Below are 13,598 nucleotides of genomic sequence, written 5' to 3' on the forward strand. Positions count from 1 at the left end.
GGCCTCTGTAATATTGATAATATCTTGTGCACATAAGCTAATTGCTGTAGCTGCTTTCACCAATGATTTCTGAATATTAGCCAAACGTAAATCTTGTCGTTTCGTTGGATTTCCCAACTTTGCCCAGATCTCCCCATTAACTGTGGGAACAGACAGGTTAGGGCAATTCTCAGACCTATGATATTTCTCCAATGTTTTCTTCAATATATCATCAGTCATTCTTTCAGCAAACCGACTATTTACCGAAGAGGCTAATTTAGATGACAGTTTTGGTCCTGTCTTTTCAGAACCAAAAAATTCTTTATCAATTGTATCTATCAATATATCTGCTTCCTTGGCCACTACAGGCAAAGTACACACTTTGGATTGTTTGCTTCTATGAAAATCGCCAGAATCAGAACCTGTAAGGCTAAGAGAACAACCGGTATCTGATGTCGAACTTGAACTGGTGTGACGAAGGACCTTTCGTCTCTTTGGAGAAGGTGATCTATGAGCGGAGACTCTAGGAATCCGCTTAAGCGATTCCGTATGTGGACGTTTTCTGATGGTTTTTCTTCTAGATGATCTTGAGTCTGTCTCTGATATTTCAGAATGAGACCGGCGGTGACCGCCAGATTTGTTGGCTAATTTACAAATAGCCTGACCAATAGTCTCAAGATGCTGCGACATAAGATTCATAGTATCTTGAACTGATAATAACACACCAGGTTGTTTAGCTTGTTTTCCAAGTGTGTCACTGGAAATAGGGGTACCCCTACTAGGTATTTCATCTTCTAAAAGAGCTCGTTCTTCGTCGGTGACAGCATTGGACGCCATATTAAAAATGGCGAGACAGGCTAACGCAAGAGCAAGTCGATAACAGCGTAGCAACCAACGAAAAACAGCAGTTGTGTCCACTACACAATAGTAGAACGAAACAGTAGAATTTAAACAACTTGGCCAACAGTGTCTAATCTACCAAGAAGCAATTCTACCAAGAAAAAAAGCACACGAAATATGAGCAAAAAAAAATATGAGCAAAACACGTGGCTAAGAAGTTCACGCTCGGAATGAAACTGGGTGTCCGCGTCTTCTCACATGGTTTTGGAGTGACGTAACTATGATGAAGTAGAATTAGCAGTGTTTGAACGTGAGTGGATATCTGAAGGTTCCTTTTTGTGTTCTGTTATGATTCCGTGATTCCCTCCGAGTGTTGGGCGCCAAGTTTTATTGTTTAATGATATTTTACTACCTCTAGTCTCTGGCGTTATTATATTAGAGATCATATTATTGTTCGTTTATGACGTGTGTGTCAGTTTACCAGATGTTATATATCGCTGCTGATCGTGTACACGTGTGGGTATGTGTCGACCATAATTTGAGTTTCTTCTGAAAGTGGTTTTATTTTATAAGGGGAGACTGTGTACAAGGCGACATTGCAGTCGTATTTCGTTCAATTATTGGAGATCCTGGTCAAGAACTTGGGAAGGGATTCCTTATAGTCACTTTTTAGCTGACACTTACCCATTACCATCCGAAGAGCGTTGTGATCCCAGGCGAGCTTAGAAAAAATCCCTCCCTAGATAACAGATCAGTAGCCGAGGTTCCACAAGTGAGTCTTTGTGGATACAACCATTGGACGCTACACTAGCAACCTGCTGTATTTACAATAATCAAATACAATCTCTATCAAAACGAACATTTATGTTAATATATTATATACAAACAAATCTCCATTATATTATTTTTAACAATTTACATTAATTCCCCTTTATACAAAATCCAGATGCGTTCGAGTTAATTTTGGAAGGCATCAGTTTCCTATGCTTTCCACAAATTAAGTCACGTAAGATTAAACTTTCCCACTAGTGCTGTACAGAAGATCGATTCTCAAAATAATGTAGTCTATTTTGGATGATATAAACTAGAAAATAATTGTTTCTATTTTGATTACAAATCGTATAGACGCCTACTAGATACAACAATGTGCACCGTCTTATGCTGTCCTGGTGCTTGGTGTAAGATACAAGCACATATTTTCGACTGATACTAAGAACTTGACTAAATTGTTCCAATGGCATTAATAGTTACTGAACTGGAGTATACAGGTCACAATTACTGATTATTACTGAGCGACGTTTCGACTTGGTTTCTCTGTATTGTGTAGTTATATTTTATATTTTATCATTGCTTTATAAAGACTAGAAACATCTAGTCAAAACGTCGCTCGATAAGCAGTAATTACATTCCATAGAATGGTCAAGGTTTTAATTCTCGATAGGAAATTCTACATGTACATCTACATGTACATAATAATATTAAGTTATTAAATGTGAAAATTATTATAATCTTATATTTTAATATATGGCTATCGGGATTTTCCGACGTGGTTTCCCCTTGTCAGTGGTGCAGGATGGAGGGACTGATAAGCACAGCTGTCTAGTCTTTCGGATGGGACGAAAACCCGATAGACCCGTGTATACATTGGCGTGCATGTAAAAGACCCCTTGGCAGTTGGAATTCGATATAAGAGTAGGCCATAGTGCCGCTTCCCGGGCAAAATTTCCCTCGTAGCACACTGTATGGCGTATGCTCGTCTTCATTAGTCCAGTTCAGAGCAGAACAGTAGGACGTTAAACCCCATTTCATTTTATGCTATAACTGTAAACGTTTGTTGTTAAATGTGCAATATTGTAAATATCAACATCGTGAATCAATAAAAAAAAAATCGTAAATCTGATCAAGATGCGTAAGAACGGTGTATATTATATTTCTTTTTTCGCTGTAGCCTGCTTACTCTACAAATTGAATAAATACCGATCAATTAACATGCTATGGTTTATGTGTGTGTGTGTGTGGGGGGGGGGGGCTTTTTGTTTGTTTTGTTTTTTTTAGGGCTGGACGATATTTGAAATTTTAATTATTGCTATAAAAATATAAAAATTATTGCAATATACTTCAAGAAAAGATACCCGAAAAGGGAGGCGGGCGGGGGATAAACCCATCAAATAGATTTCTATGAGACGCATGTGATTTAAATCATTGTAAGGTCAATCTTACATATATTTAGATAAATATAATATACCTTCATTTAAGGAAACATACGGTCAAACGATATAATGGATTATTGCAGTATTTTAATGTTAAACAAACATACTGTCAATAAATTTACATAATAATATAATATATTGATTTACTGAAATTTTTGTTCAGCCCTAGTTATTTTATAGGCCTATCTATAGAACGTTCAATTGTTATGCAGTGTGTGTAATGTAGATATTCTGGAACAGGGATACAATAAAAATATTACAATGTGTTTTACTTCCGTGTCATTTTATAACTTTGTGTATAAAGGTCTGCAGTATGTAAGATAATATTGGTCTGTCCATGTAGAATTGTGAGATTAAGGTTTTCATATTCGAGAAATAATAAAAACCCTTTAATTGTCTTACTTAAAATTACACTCTGATTAAAATACAGATCATCTTTGGTTTTTTATACTTTCCATGGTCATACGAGCAGCTTTTGACCTTATAACGTCAGGCATTGATTAATCAAGCAGCATTGACGTTTCTAGTGGTTTACCCAAAGTTCCGTGCACCTCACCCCGCAAAAACTCGCAGTAACAGACCGTTTCATTGGCTAATCCCTCAAATCATCCAGAACGCGGATTATATAACAACTCTTTCAGATCCTAGTGTAGTAAAGACAAGTAAAACGAAATTTTGCACTATAAAAAACGAAAACAAAATAGGATCTGTGGTTTAATGAGATTGTTGAAATTCTATATATCAGTAAAATTACAATTTTGAGCATATTCTCATTGTGAAAGGATAAAAGCCAACAGGGAGGAAATAATCATAAGTGTTGGGTAATTTGTCAGTTGAACAATAAAACTTTTATTGCCAGTACTATGTAAATTAATTGTTTTCAACTCATTTGAGACAAAGCCTTTTTAACTGACAGGAAATGAATAATGACTATTATATGGAGATGTGAAGAGGACACAAATTAATCACAAATAATAACCACGGACATGTCTAAATTTATCTTATCGTCCATTGATCCTAAAATTAAATTCATTTCCACATTGCGAACTAATCATCTACCAAACATTTATGAAATAAAAAAAAAAAATGTTTTTAGAGAAACAAAATAAAATTTACTGATCCTATGAGGTTTTGGAAAAGAAACAACGTTCTCAATTAAGGTTATTTAAAGCTTCTATTCACAGTAAAACAGGATAGATTTATTATACCCCCCCCCCTCACTCTTAAATGCATGTAATTAAATTCACACATTGGATATACGGCCATCCTAATAATACCTTTCTATTATTGGCCAAAATATGTTCATCTCATTATCTTGTATTTCACGTTACTTTCATAGTTATGTGGCATGCCTATTCTTTATAACCTAATTACGGCACCTGATGAATGCCCGACCCCAGAGTGATGCCACGTCCATTTTGTGTATAGCCTACACGGCGCAATTGTTTGCAAACTTTTTCGTTATATCCGAAGTACGGCAACTATAAATTTTGATGGGTGCACGACCACCAGAGTGGTACAACTTCGAATTTATTGTGTGTATTGCCTACAGGGTGCAATTCTGAATGGATTAACTTGGAACATACCATACGTTTTCCTAATATCCCAAGGACGGCAACTATAGATTTTGATGCATGCCCGATCCTCCAGAGTGGTACAACGTCGAATTTATTGTGTGTATTGCCTACAGGGTGCAATTCGGAATGAATTAACTTAGAACATAGCATACGTTTTCCTTATACCCCAAGGACGGCAACTATAGATTTTAGTGCATTTCAGACGCACAGGCGCGGTGATACATACAAATTGTTGTTAATATTTTTTCTGTAAATAATCTACAGGTCGATATTATTAACAGATTTGGTTCAAATTCGGCATGACCAAGCAGTAAGTATAATGCGCTGCCTCCCTAAACAGAAGGTCCGCCCCGGTCTTCATCCAGGTAGGCCCCTATTGGAAAACCCCCGTTATGCACTGGCCAGCCCTTAGTCAGGACTTAAACCCGATTGAACATCATTGGGATGAAATTCAGAGAAGACTTAATAAAGTCGTACCGAGACCAAACACAGCCGATGGATTAGGCCAGGCTTTTCTTAGAGTGTGGTTCCAGGTGCCAATGGTGTTCATCAATCTTCTGGTCCACTCCATGTACAGACGCTGTGCTGCTGTTATTGGCACTCGCGGTGGACACACCAGATACTGATATATAGACTGTGCACAGACTCTAAACCTTCTCGTAATGTCTCGGAATGGTGATGAATTAATCACTAATGTTGTTCACAAAAAATTGCCTTGATCCATTTAGTAAGTCGTTTACTAGAATGGTTTGATTAAAGTGCCTGTCTGATTTTAAAATCGTACTGACGGGTTTGTTTTTTTGTTGGGTTTTTTTTTTTGGGGGGGGGGGGGCTGTTTAGTATATAAACTTTTCAGTACAAGAGACGACCGGTCCCACCCTCTCCACACAAGACAAACAATATTGCTGCTGATAAAATTTTATTAAACATAAAACGTGTGGGATGACCAATTACAGTCATTGGTTATTAGTTGAAATTTATATAATAATGTCCTTTTGTAACTTTAATATAGGATAGATATACATTTTGAATAAAAGAAATACTGATTGAAATTTAAAATTTAGTAATAAGAATATATTTATGATAATTTATGCTCCGAGACAAACATAAGACAGCTTGGAGTTGTTCACACACATCATCTGGTGAATTAATCGGCTAAAATAAATAAAAAAAGATGATTGGTAACAATGCGGATATTAATTGGAATCTTCTAGCGGAGTGGGAACAAGTTCCAAAATGGGGACTTCTGCTGTATGGATCATTTGTACATTTGAAATAGAATGAAATAAAATAGTTTAACCACTTTACCGCACCAACTTTTGGTCTTCAAAGGAATTATTAGTGAGCACTCGTCACTTCAGTCAGTTATATAGGGGGTAACTCGTGTTTTCCTTTTACGTTCGTCACTCCCGATTGTTGAAAGATTGATTACGCATCTATCCAAGCGATTAATGATCTCTGTGATAAAATAATTACCCCTCTCTCTCTCTCTCTCTCTCTCTCTCGATTAGATCTAACCTTCTCTCCTTATCGACCGGGGTTCACCGTGGATCACGGAATAAGACGCAAGCTCACTAACCAGGATTTCTTCGGATCGATCCCAGTCTTTGCTGAAAAATGTCCGTGTTTTTCCCAAAACGTAATTGAAAAAAGTAATTGAATGTCATTAGATAAGAGAACACGAGAGAAAAAGATATAGTCCGTACATTCCTTTGTGTTTATTCATTCTATACTTATAAAAACATGGTAATGCACGGACTTTTCGTATTTTTCTTCCATGTTCTCTTATCTAGTGACAGTCAATTTTTTTATGAATTGTCAGATATCCTTTCACAGTCTCACACAATAACTGTTCGTCTTCGAAGGAATTATTAGTGAGTAGAAATTCGCCCATGTATCTGTTATCACCCGTCACTTCAGTCATTTATATAGAGGGATAACTCGTGTTTTCCTTTTGCGTTCGTCACTTCCGATTGTTGAAACATTGATTACGAATCTATCGTAGCAATGATCTCTGTGATAAAATTATATGTGGAACGTGTTTAACCAGTTCTATCACATATGTAATAATGACTGGCTGGCACCAATATTGTCCTTTAAGCCTCTTTTCATTTTACAATTAATGCACTAAGGGGGATAACTATGATTATTAATTTTTTTGGGTTCAGACCACAGTAAACTCAGTGATCTACCAATTTTATATCCATGTGCCAATATGTGATAATGACTGGCTGGCACCAATATTGTCCTTTAATCCTCATTTCATTTCATTTCCACGCGATTGTACAAAAACTCCTATATAAAGAGTATTCGTCAAGGCTTTCGTGATCTGATTACAGTGACAGAGTTATATTCTTATTTACATGTGACCATTCTATGGAATGTAATTACTGCTTATCGAGCGACGTTTTGACTAGATGTTTCTAGTCTTTATAAAGCAATGATAAAATATAAAATATAACTACACAATACAGAGAAACCAAGTCGAAACGTCGCTCAGTAATAATCAGTAATTGTGACCTGTATACTCCAGTTCAGTAACTATTAATGCCATTGGAACAATTTAGTCAAGTTCTTAGTATCAGTCGAAAATATGTGCTTGTATCTTACACCAAGCACCAGGACAGCATAAGACGGTGCACATTGTTGTATCTAGTAGGCGTCTATACGATTTGTAATCAAAATAGAAACAATTATTTTCTAGTTTATATCATCCAAAATAGACTACATTATTTTGAGAATCGATCTTCTGTACAGCACTAGTGGGAAAGTTTAATCTTACGTGACTTAATTTGTGGAAAGCATAGGAAACTGATGCCTTCCAAAATTAACTCGAACGCATTAAAGAAGTAGTTGACAGGGCAACACTGATTTCGTATAAAGGGGAATTAATGTAAATTGTTTAAAATAATATAATGGAGATTTGTTTGTATATTATGTATTAACATAAATGTTCGTTTTGATAGAGATTGTATTTGATTATTGTAAATACAGCAGGTTGCTAGTGTAGCGTCCAATGGTTGTATCCACAAAGACTCACTTGTGGAACCTCGGCTACTGATCTGTTATCTAGGGAGGGATTTTTTCTAAGCTCGCCTGGGATCACAACGCTCTTCGGATGGTAAAAAGTGACTATAAGGAATCCCTTCCCAAGTTCTTGACCAGGATCTCCAATAATTGAACGAAATACGACTGCAATGTCGCCTTGTACACAGTCTCCCCTTATAAAATAAAACCACTTTCAGAAGAAACTCAAATTATGGTCGACACATACCCACACGTGTACACGATCAGCAACGATATATAACATCTGGTAAACTGACACACACGTAATAAACGAACAATAATATGATCTCTAATATAATAACACCAGAGACTAGAGGTAGTAAAACATCATTAAGCAATAAAACTTAGCACCCAACACTTAGACTGCATAAAAAATATCTCAACCAATCATGGCAGCTGAAACATATTTGTTACTTAAAATACGTTACGATTCTACACACACCACCTCAGGTGTTGGTATTGGCAAAACTGTGACAGGACTGAATTCCGTATCACTTGATTGCAATTCTGTCAATTCGGAACCTTCTGAACTGACAATGGAGCACCCCCATTGACAACTTCAGGCAACGAGTACCATTGGTTGATTTCTCTGCCGCTCGCACAAGACAGGGCAAGATCTCAATCAAGCGTTGTGATTTTTGACAATGCGGGATTTTATACAGATTAATTTCTCGAACTCCTTAGAATTTACGGTATTCTTATAGTTACACCGTAATTTTTCAACCTGATAAGTATTCCTCAGTAGTGACGAATTTCTCCAATTTAGAACTTTGAAATTTCCAAATGCAGCAGTTGAAAATTGTGAAACGATCGATTTCAATACTTTCGTTGTTTGGTTTTGCTTAATACTTCTAATTCCCGCATGTATGAAGGATTTTAAAATTATGAAAATAAAGTTCAGGTCTAATACTGTCCGGAAAGATGATTAATTTTGCAGAGTTAAAATTAAAATAGTGTTTTAGTAGGTTTGTTTTTATTTCCACGACCCTACTCCTTGTCACGTACAACGTCAATAAATATCCAGATGGACCGCTTTCATTGTCCACCCCACGGACGACATCCCTGACAAGAAAGACCCGAACAAGAATAATCCCGAGGGTTCTTCTAAATCCATACCGGGATTCGAACCCGCGATATTTTATAGTCGAGAGCCCCCTTCCTCCGACCCCTGCCTGTTCGACTCTACACTTGATAAATAAGAGATAGAGAAATGCGGTCTAACGTACACTCCCCTGCAGCAACAAGGTTATTTCGGGACTAAAATATGGTTCAATTTTATCTGAATACTACGCAAATTTTAAAAAAAATGAACAGAATTTTCTAAAGCCGATGTAACAAAAAAAAAATATAAATTAATATTACTGTAAACAATAGATTTTTACGGCTTTAAGAGTTGATAGATGTGTAGAAAATTTCACGTGCGATGTCTATCTATTAGTATTTATAGCAATATAGAGTGATCCACGTACAGAAAAATATGCAATAAACAAACTATATTTGAGGCTTATTTTACCATACATGATAAGACTTACATTTAAAAACATTATATTATTCATGAACAATTAAAGTATTGCTAAGTGAGATTTTTGAGTGATTTAACCTTTTCAAACTTTGTTTTCATCGTGTTGAAATTTTGACCAACCATGCCGCGTTGCAGCGGCAGGGTTTTTTTTGTCACAAAGAGTTAAGGTCCCTGGTCACATTAAAATCTCAACAAATTGATCTGAAACTAGTGAAGCAAATTTTTTAATTTCCGTGTTTGGGACTCTTCGTTTTCTTTTGTACACGCAAATGGCCATTAAATTTAACATGTGTACGCATGCGCAAACGCTTAGTTATTATTATTTTTTTTAACAATATGTTGCACGCCCTCAAATTTCTTAATACTACTGTTTATAATACTACAGTGACAATTAAAATACAAGTTTGCCTGGATATGAAAAGATCGACGTTTGACACGAATTGTTTAAAGTTGAGCCTGATATAAACATGAACATTGATTTCTTTTCTACACCCAGTACCAGCGGACATCGGTTTGTTTATAATGGCATATAATATTGTTAGTCTCATAGAGAAATGAATATATTGCGCATCATAATGTATGTTGAACAATGTACGAAGAAAAGATATTTTTGAATTATTAATAATACATTAACAATCGAACTGTGTAGTTTTTTGATGGTGATTTAAAATTTAAGTTGGTGTAGTTGGAGAGAGAGGTTTAACGTCGACTCGACACAAACTAGGTCATTTCGGGACTATAACATGGTTCAATTTTAATTCAATAATTCCACGAGGTTGGACAGGCGACCCTACTCCTCGTCACGTACAACCCGGGAATCGAAACCCCGTCAGGCGACTGTTAATTCGAATATTAGAGAAAAAAAAACACTAAAAATTAATTTTTTTGGCTAGTACTTTCATCGTTATCAAACGAATCGTCAGGCCATTTTAATGCGTTGAGAATTAGATCTTTTATACATTTTTCTTTTTTAAAATATATATATATATATAAATATAAAGTTAAAAATATCTAAAGAAAGTACTATTGTTTAATTGTCTACATGTTTCGTCTGAGCTTGTCAAGATATACAATAACAATAAGTAATTATTTTGAAATGTTTAATTTGGGTTTAAATTTGTCAATAAAATGATTTACTCCCACTGTGCCAGTTTTATTGTTTAGGGATTAATCAAATAATTAACGATAAAACAGTGGGGATTAGTTAGGATTAAGGGTTAAGGGTTTACCAGAGGATTAACAGTTTAAGTTAATATTTTATTCCATTTTAAATCTACCTTTTTTTACACATTAATATACTAAAATACAATATTTAAATTTGTTAGCATATAATGTACAAGTTATCATTTAAACATTTTATTTAATCAAACATTTTCCTATTAATAATACATCTTCAACAAAATACATCTTACAATCCAACTAAATGGGAGACAGCATCCCCGTACTCGATGACGGTGTGATGCCCTTCATGGAGGCACCGCTTTTTAGTTACCAGTCTGTCTTCCAAGTGCCGGTACTTCCTTTTTCTGGGTTTGCTAGAGGCACCAGCAGCAAGCTGTTTCAGAGTTACAGCGACGAATGCCTGTTCTTGCTTGATTAGATGGATAAAACGAAATATGTTGGGGTGGCTGGTTACCAGTTTGTTCATTTTCGAATGCCACCCTTCAACGTTGTTGGTTGTGCGTGGGCCAGTTGTCTGAAAATGGTTCCACATATCTCGCTCACCTCCTTCCACCCACTGCTCAGTCACGTAATCGGTAAACTCGCGTACTCCGGGATATTCCAAATCAGATTCTTCTAGAGCATTCAGCCAGTAATCGTCTATGTCTCTTTGTCGTACCAGTGGAAGAGCTGCTGCTCTGCGGACAATCAAATTTTAAACCATTGGATTTTCTGCAAAAGCCACCTGAAATTAATAAATAGATAAATTAGTTCACAGTGCTGCAAAACAGTATGAATCATTTACAATGTATAATTACTTCTTTCCAATGCTTGTACATTTGAATAGTGCCATAAAGGAATATTGAATATATACGTTGGTTTTAATGTAGTATACCAGTATGGTTACATGTATATTTACCTGCAGACCGGATCTCTGTGCTCCTACCAGATTGCCTGTCGAAAATGGAATATGCAGCCCTTTAGTTGGCAGTCGAAGACGCTGGCAGTGGCGTTCAGGGCAGCATCACACCAGGGCGCAGATTGATGTTGTATTGTGCAGCCTTCTCATTTATGATGGTGAATAGTTGCATGTAAGTCGACTGTTTCTTGTCTGGTAGCAGAGCGTAGACCAGTGGAACAATCTTGTTGTGTACAGATGCATGAATGGTGTACATCTGATAAAAGAGTGATGGACAGCTGCTGAAAGTACCATCACATAAGTATGTATCCGCTGCTGCTAGTTGTCTCAGGTTGTCCAAAGTGGCAAAGATCATCAATTTGTTGTAGTTTTCTGTGTGGAGGAGGAAGTCTTCGCCGTCTGTTGTCTTCTGGTATTCTTCAGGTAAGTTGATGTTGTTCCTGAACTTCGGAAGACATGGCAGCGTCTTCGCTCTCGATCGGTACAGGGAAGATTCTGCGGAGTGAAATAAGGGAACATGTTGCACGAAGTCCTCTCGACTAACTCTTGAAACAAAACAAAAAACGAAAATAAGAACTAAATGTAACATTTGGTGAATGGAATAAATATTGATATAAACAAGTAATAACTTAATATAAACTTGTAATAAATTGATATAAACTTGTAATAAATTAATATAAATTTGTGAAATAAATTCATGATAAATTGATATAAGCTTGAATATTAATTTGAAATGCAAATTGTTTGATAACTTACTTGTAAGTTCTTCCTGATAGAGTGTTGGTACTGGTCGATGGTCAGCCTTTATAAGATCCTTTAAGTTGGCAAGGAACTTGTCCACCGCAATCTTATCGTTGTTGGCCGGGTGGTTGTGGCAATCTCTGTATGTGGTGATCAGGTTGTCGAGGGTATTGATGGTCGATGGACAAGTAGTCTTACAGCATCTCCAATGGACCCTATCCCCTTTCCTCGTTCGAATTCTAAATTTATGCCCTCTATACACCAGATTTTGGCCACCCTGAGCATTTGGTATGAAACTAACATCTACTTGAACGTTTGCCATCTTGTGATATCTGTCAGATCAATGTTGTTGACAGTGGTTCCATATATATAGTGTCCTCTGAACGGGTTTCACCACTTAGGTAAGTTTTAACAAAAAATTGCTTATTATCATGATAAAATAAGATGAACACAGTTTACATGCCATATGCTGAACGAATTATCTGTTGAACACAGTCCTCTACGCCATAAAATTGGCCCACTTGATTACGCCAATTAAGGCTGTTAATTAAAATCCGATAATCCAGGGATTAAAAACTGGCACAGTGGGAGTACCCCAATAAAATATTGTTCCTTCAATCTCATTTTCATGGGATCTGAATACGGCATCTTAAAGAAACGGTATATTTTGAACTCGCCCTTACCGAAGATATCAAGGTGCTCACTTAAAGGGACCTTCCTTAAATTTGGTTCCCTGATATGTTGTCTATGAACCGTTACTCTGTTTTGTAACTTGTTCGTGCAACCGATTTAAAGATCGGCACAGCCACTACATTTTATGACATATAATACATGAGTTACTTTACAGTTCATACTTTCATTGACAAAAAATTCTTTTCCACTGTCAAATATAAATTGGCTAGGCGTATCTGTACCGTCGTGTTTAACAAGGTAACTAAATTTCAAAGACTACAGGAATTGAGAGAATTTCTGCTACCCCGCAAATATCCCTCCACATTAATTAATGACGGAATTCGAAGGGCTAGTAAAATACCGTTAACGGAATTAAGGCAGGTAAAGATAAAAGATACAAATCACAATATAATTGCATTTGCCACCACCTTTAATCCTCACAATCCTAATTTTTCCAGCGTAATTAAAACACATTTTCCACTACTTCAACAAGATAAAAAAAATGAAAAAAACTTATTGATGCACAAACGTTTATACCGTCAAAAAGACAATATAAAAACCTTAAATCACTGTTAACTAGGGCTAAATTTGTATCATTCAGTCCAATTAAGGAAGTTGTAAAATGGGGAAGGGATAATTACGACAAGGATTATGTTCTCTCGGGTGGCATGTTAATAGGTTAATTTAATAATATTTAGAAGCATTGTGTGACACTACGGCCCGACAGATGTGTAATCAGGAACTTCCAGACAACGGCCCGTGATACTATCGTCTAGGAATTTCTTCGACTTCACATCATGATAACTATTTCCAATGTTAAATTAGGACTGGAACACTTTTTACGTTAACTATGTTTTTATATCTTTATAACATCCATAATACAGGAAACTACGTACACAGCTATGATATTA

The 13,598-nt window shown here is 36.2% G+C and overlaps 1 long non-coding RNA gene across 1 annotated transcript in view; it reads right to left on the minus strand.

The window, feature by feature from the left end:
• Positions 1–5,558: 5,558 nt before the first annotated feature.
• The window catches only part of LOC126816240 (uncharacterized), a 29,284-nt gene continuing 21,244 nt past the window's right edge, over positions 5,559–13,598 (minus strand). The window contains exon 5 of the long non-coding RNA XR_007678275.2: positions 5,559–5,761. This is a non-coding gene — a long non-coding RNA (uncharacterized LOC126816240). The remainder of the gene's footprint in view (positions 5,762–13,598) is intronic.

Source organism: Patella vulgata, chromosome 3, assembly GCF_932274485.2.
Source record: "Patella vulgata chromosome 3, xgPatVulg1.2, whole genome shotgun sequence".
In the NCBI taxonomy this organism is placed as follows: Eukaryota; Metazoa; Mollusca; class Gastropoda; family Patellidae; genus Patella; species Patella vulgata.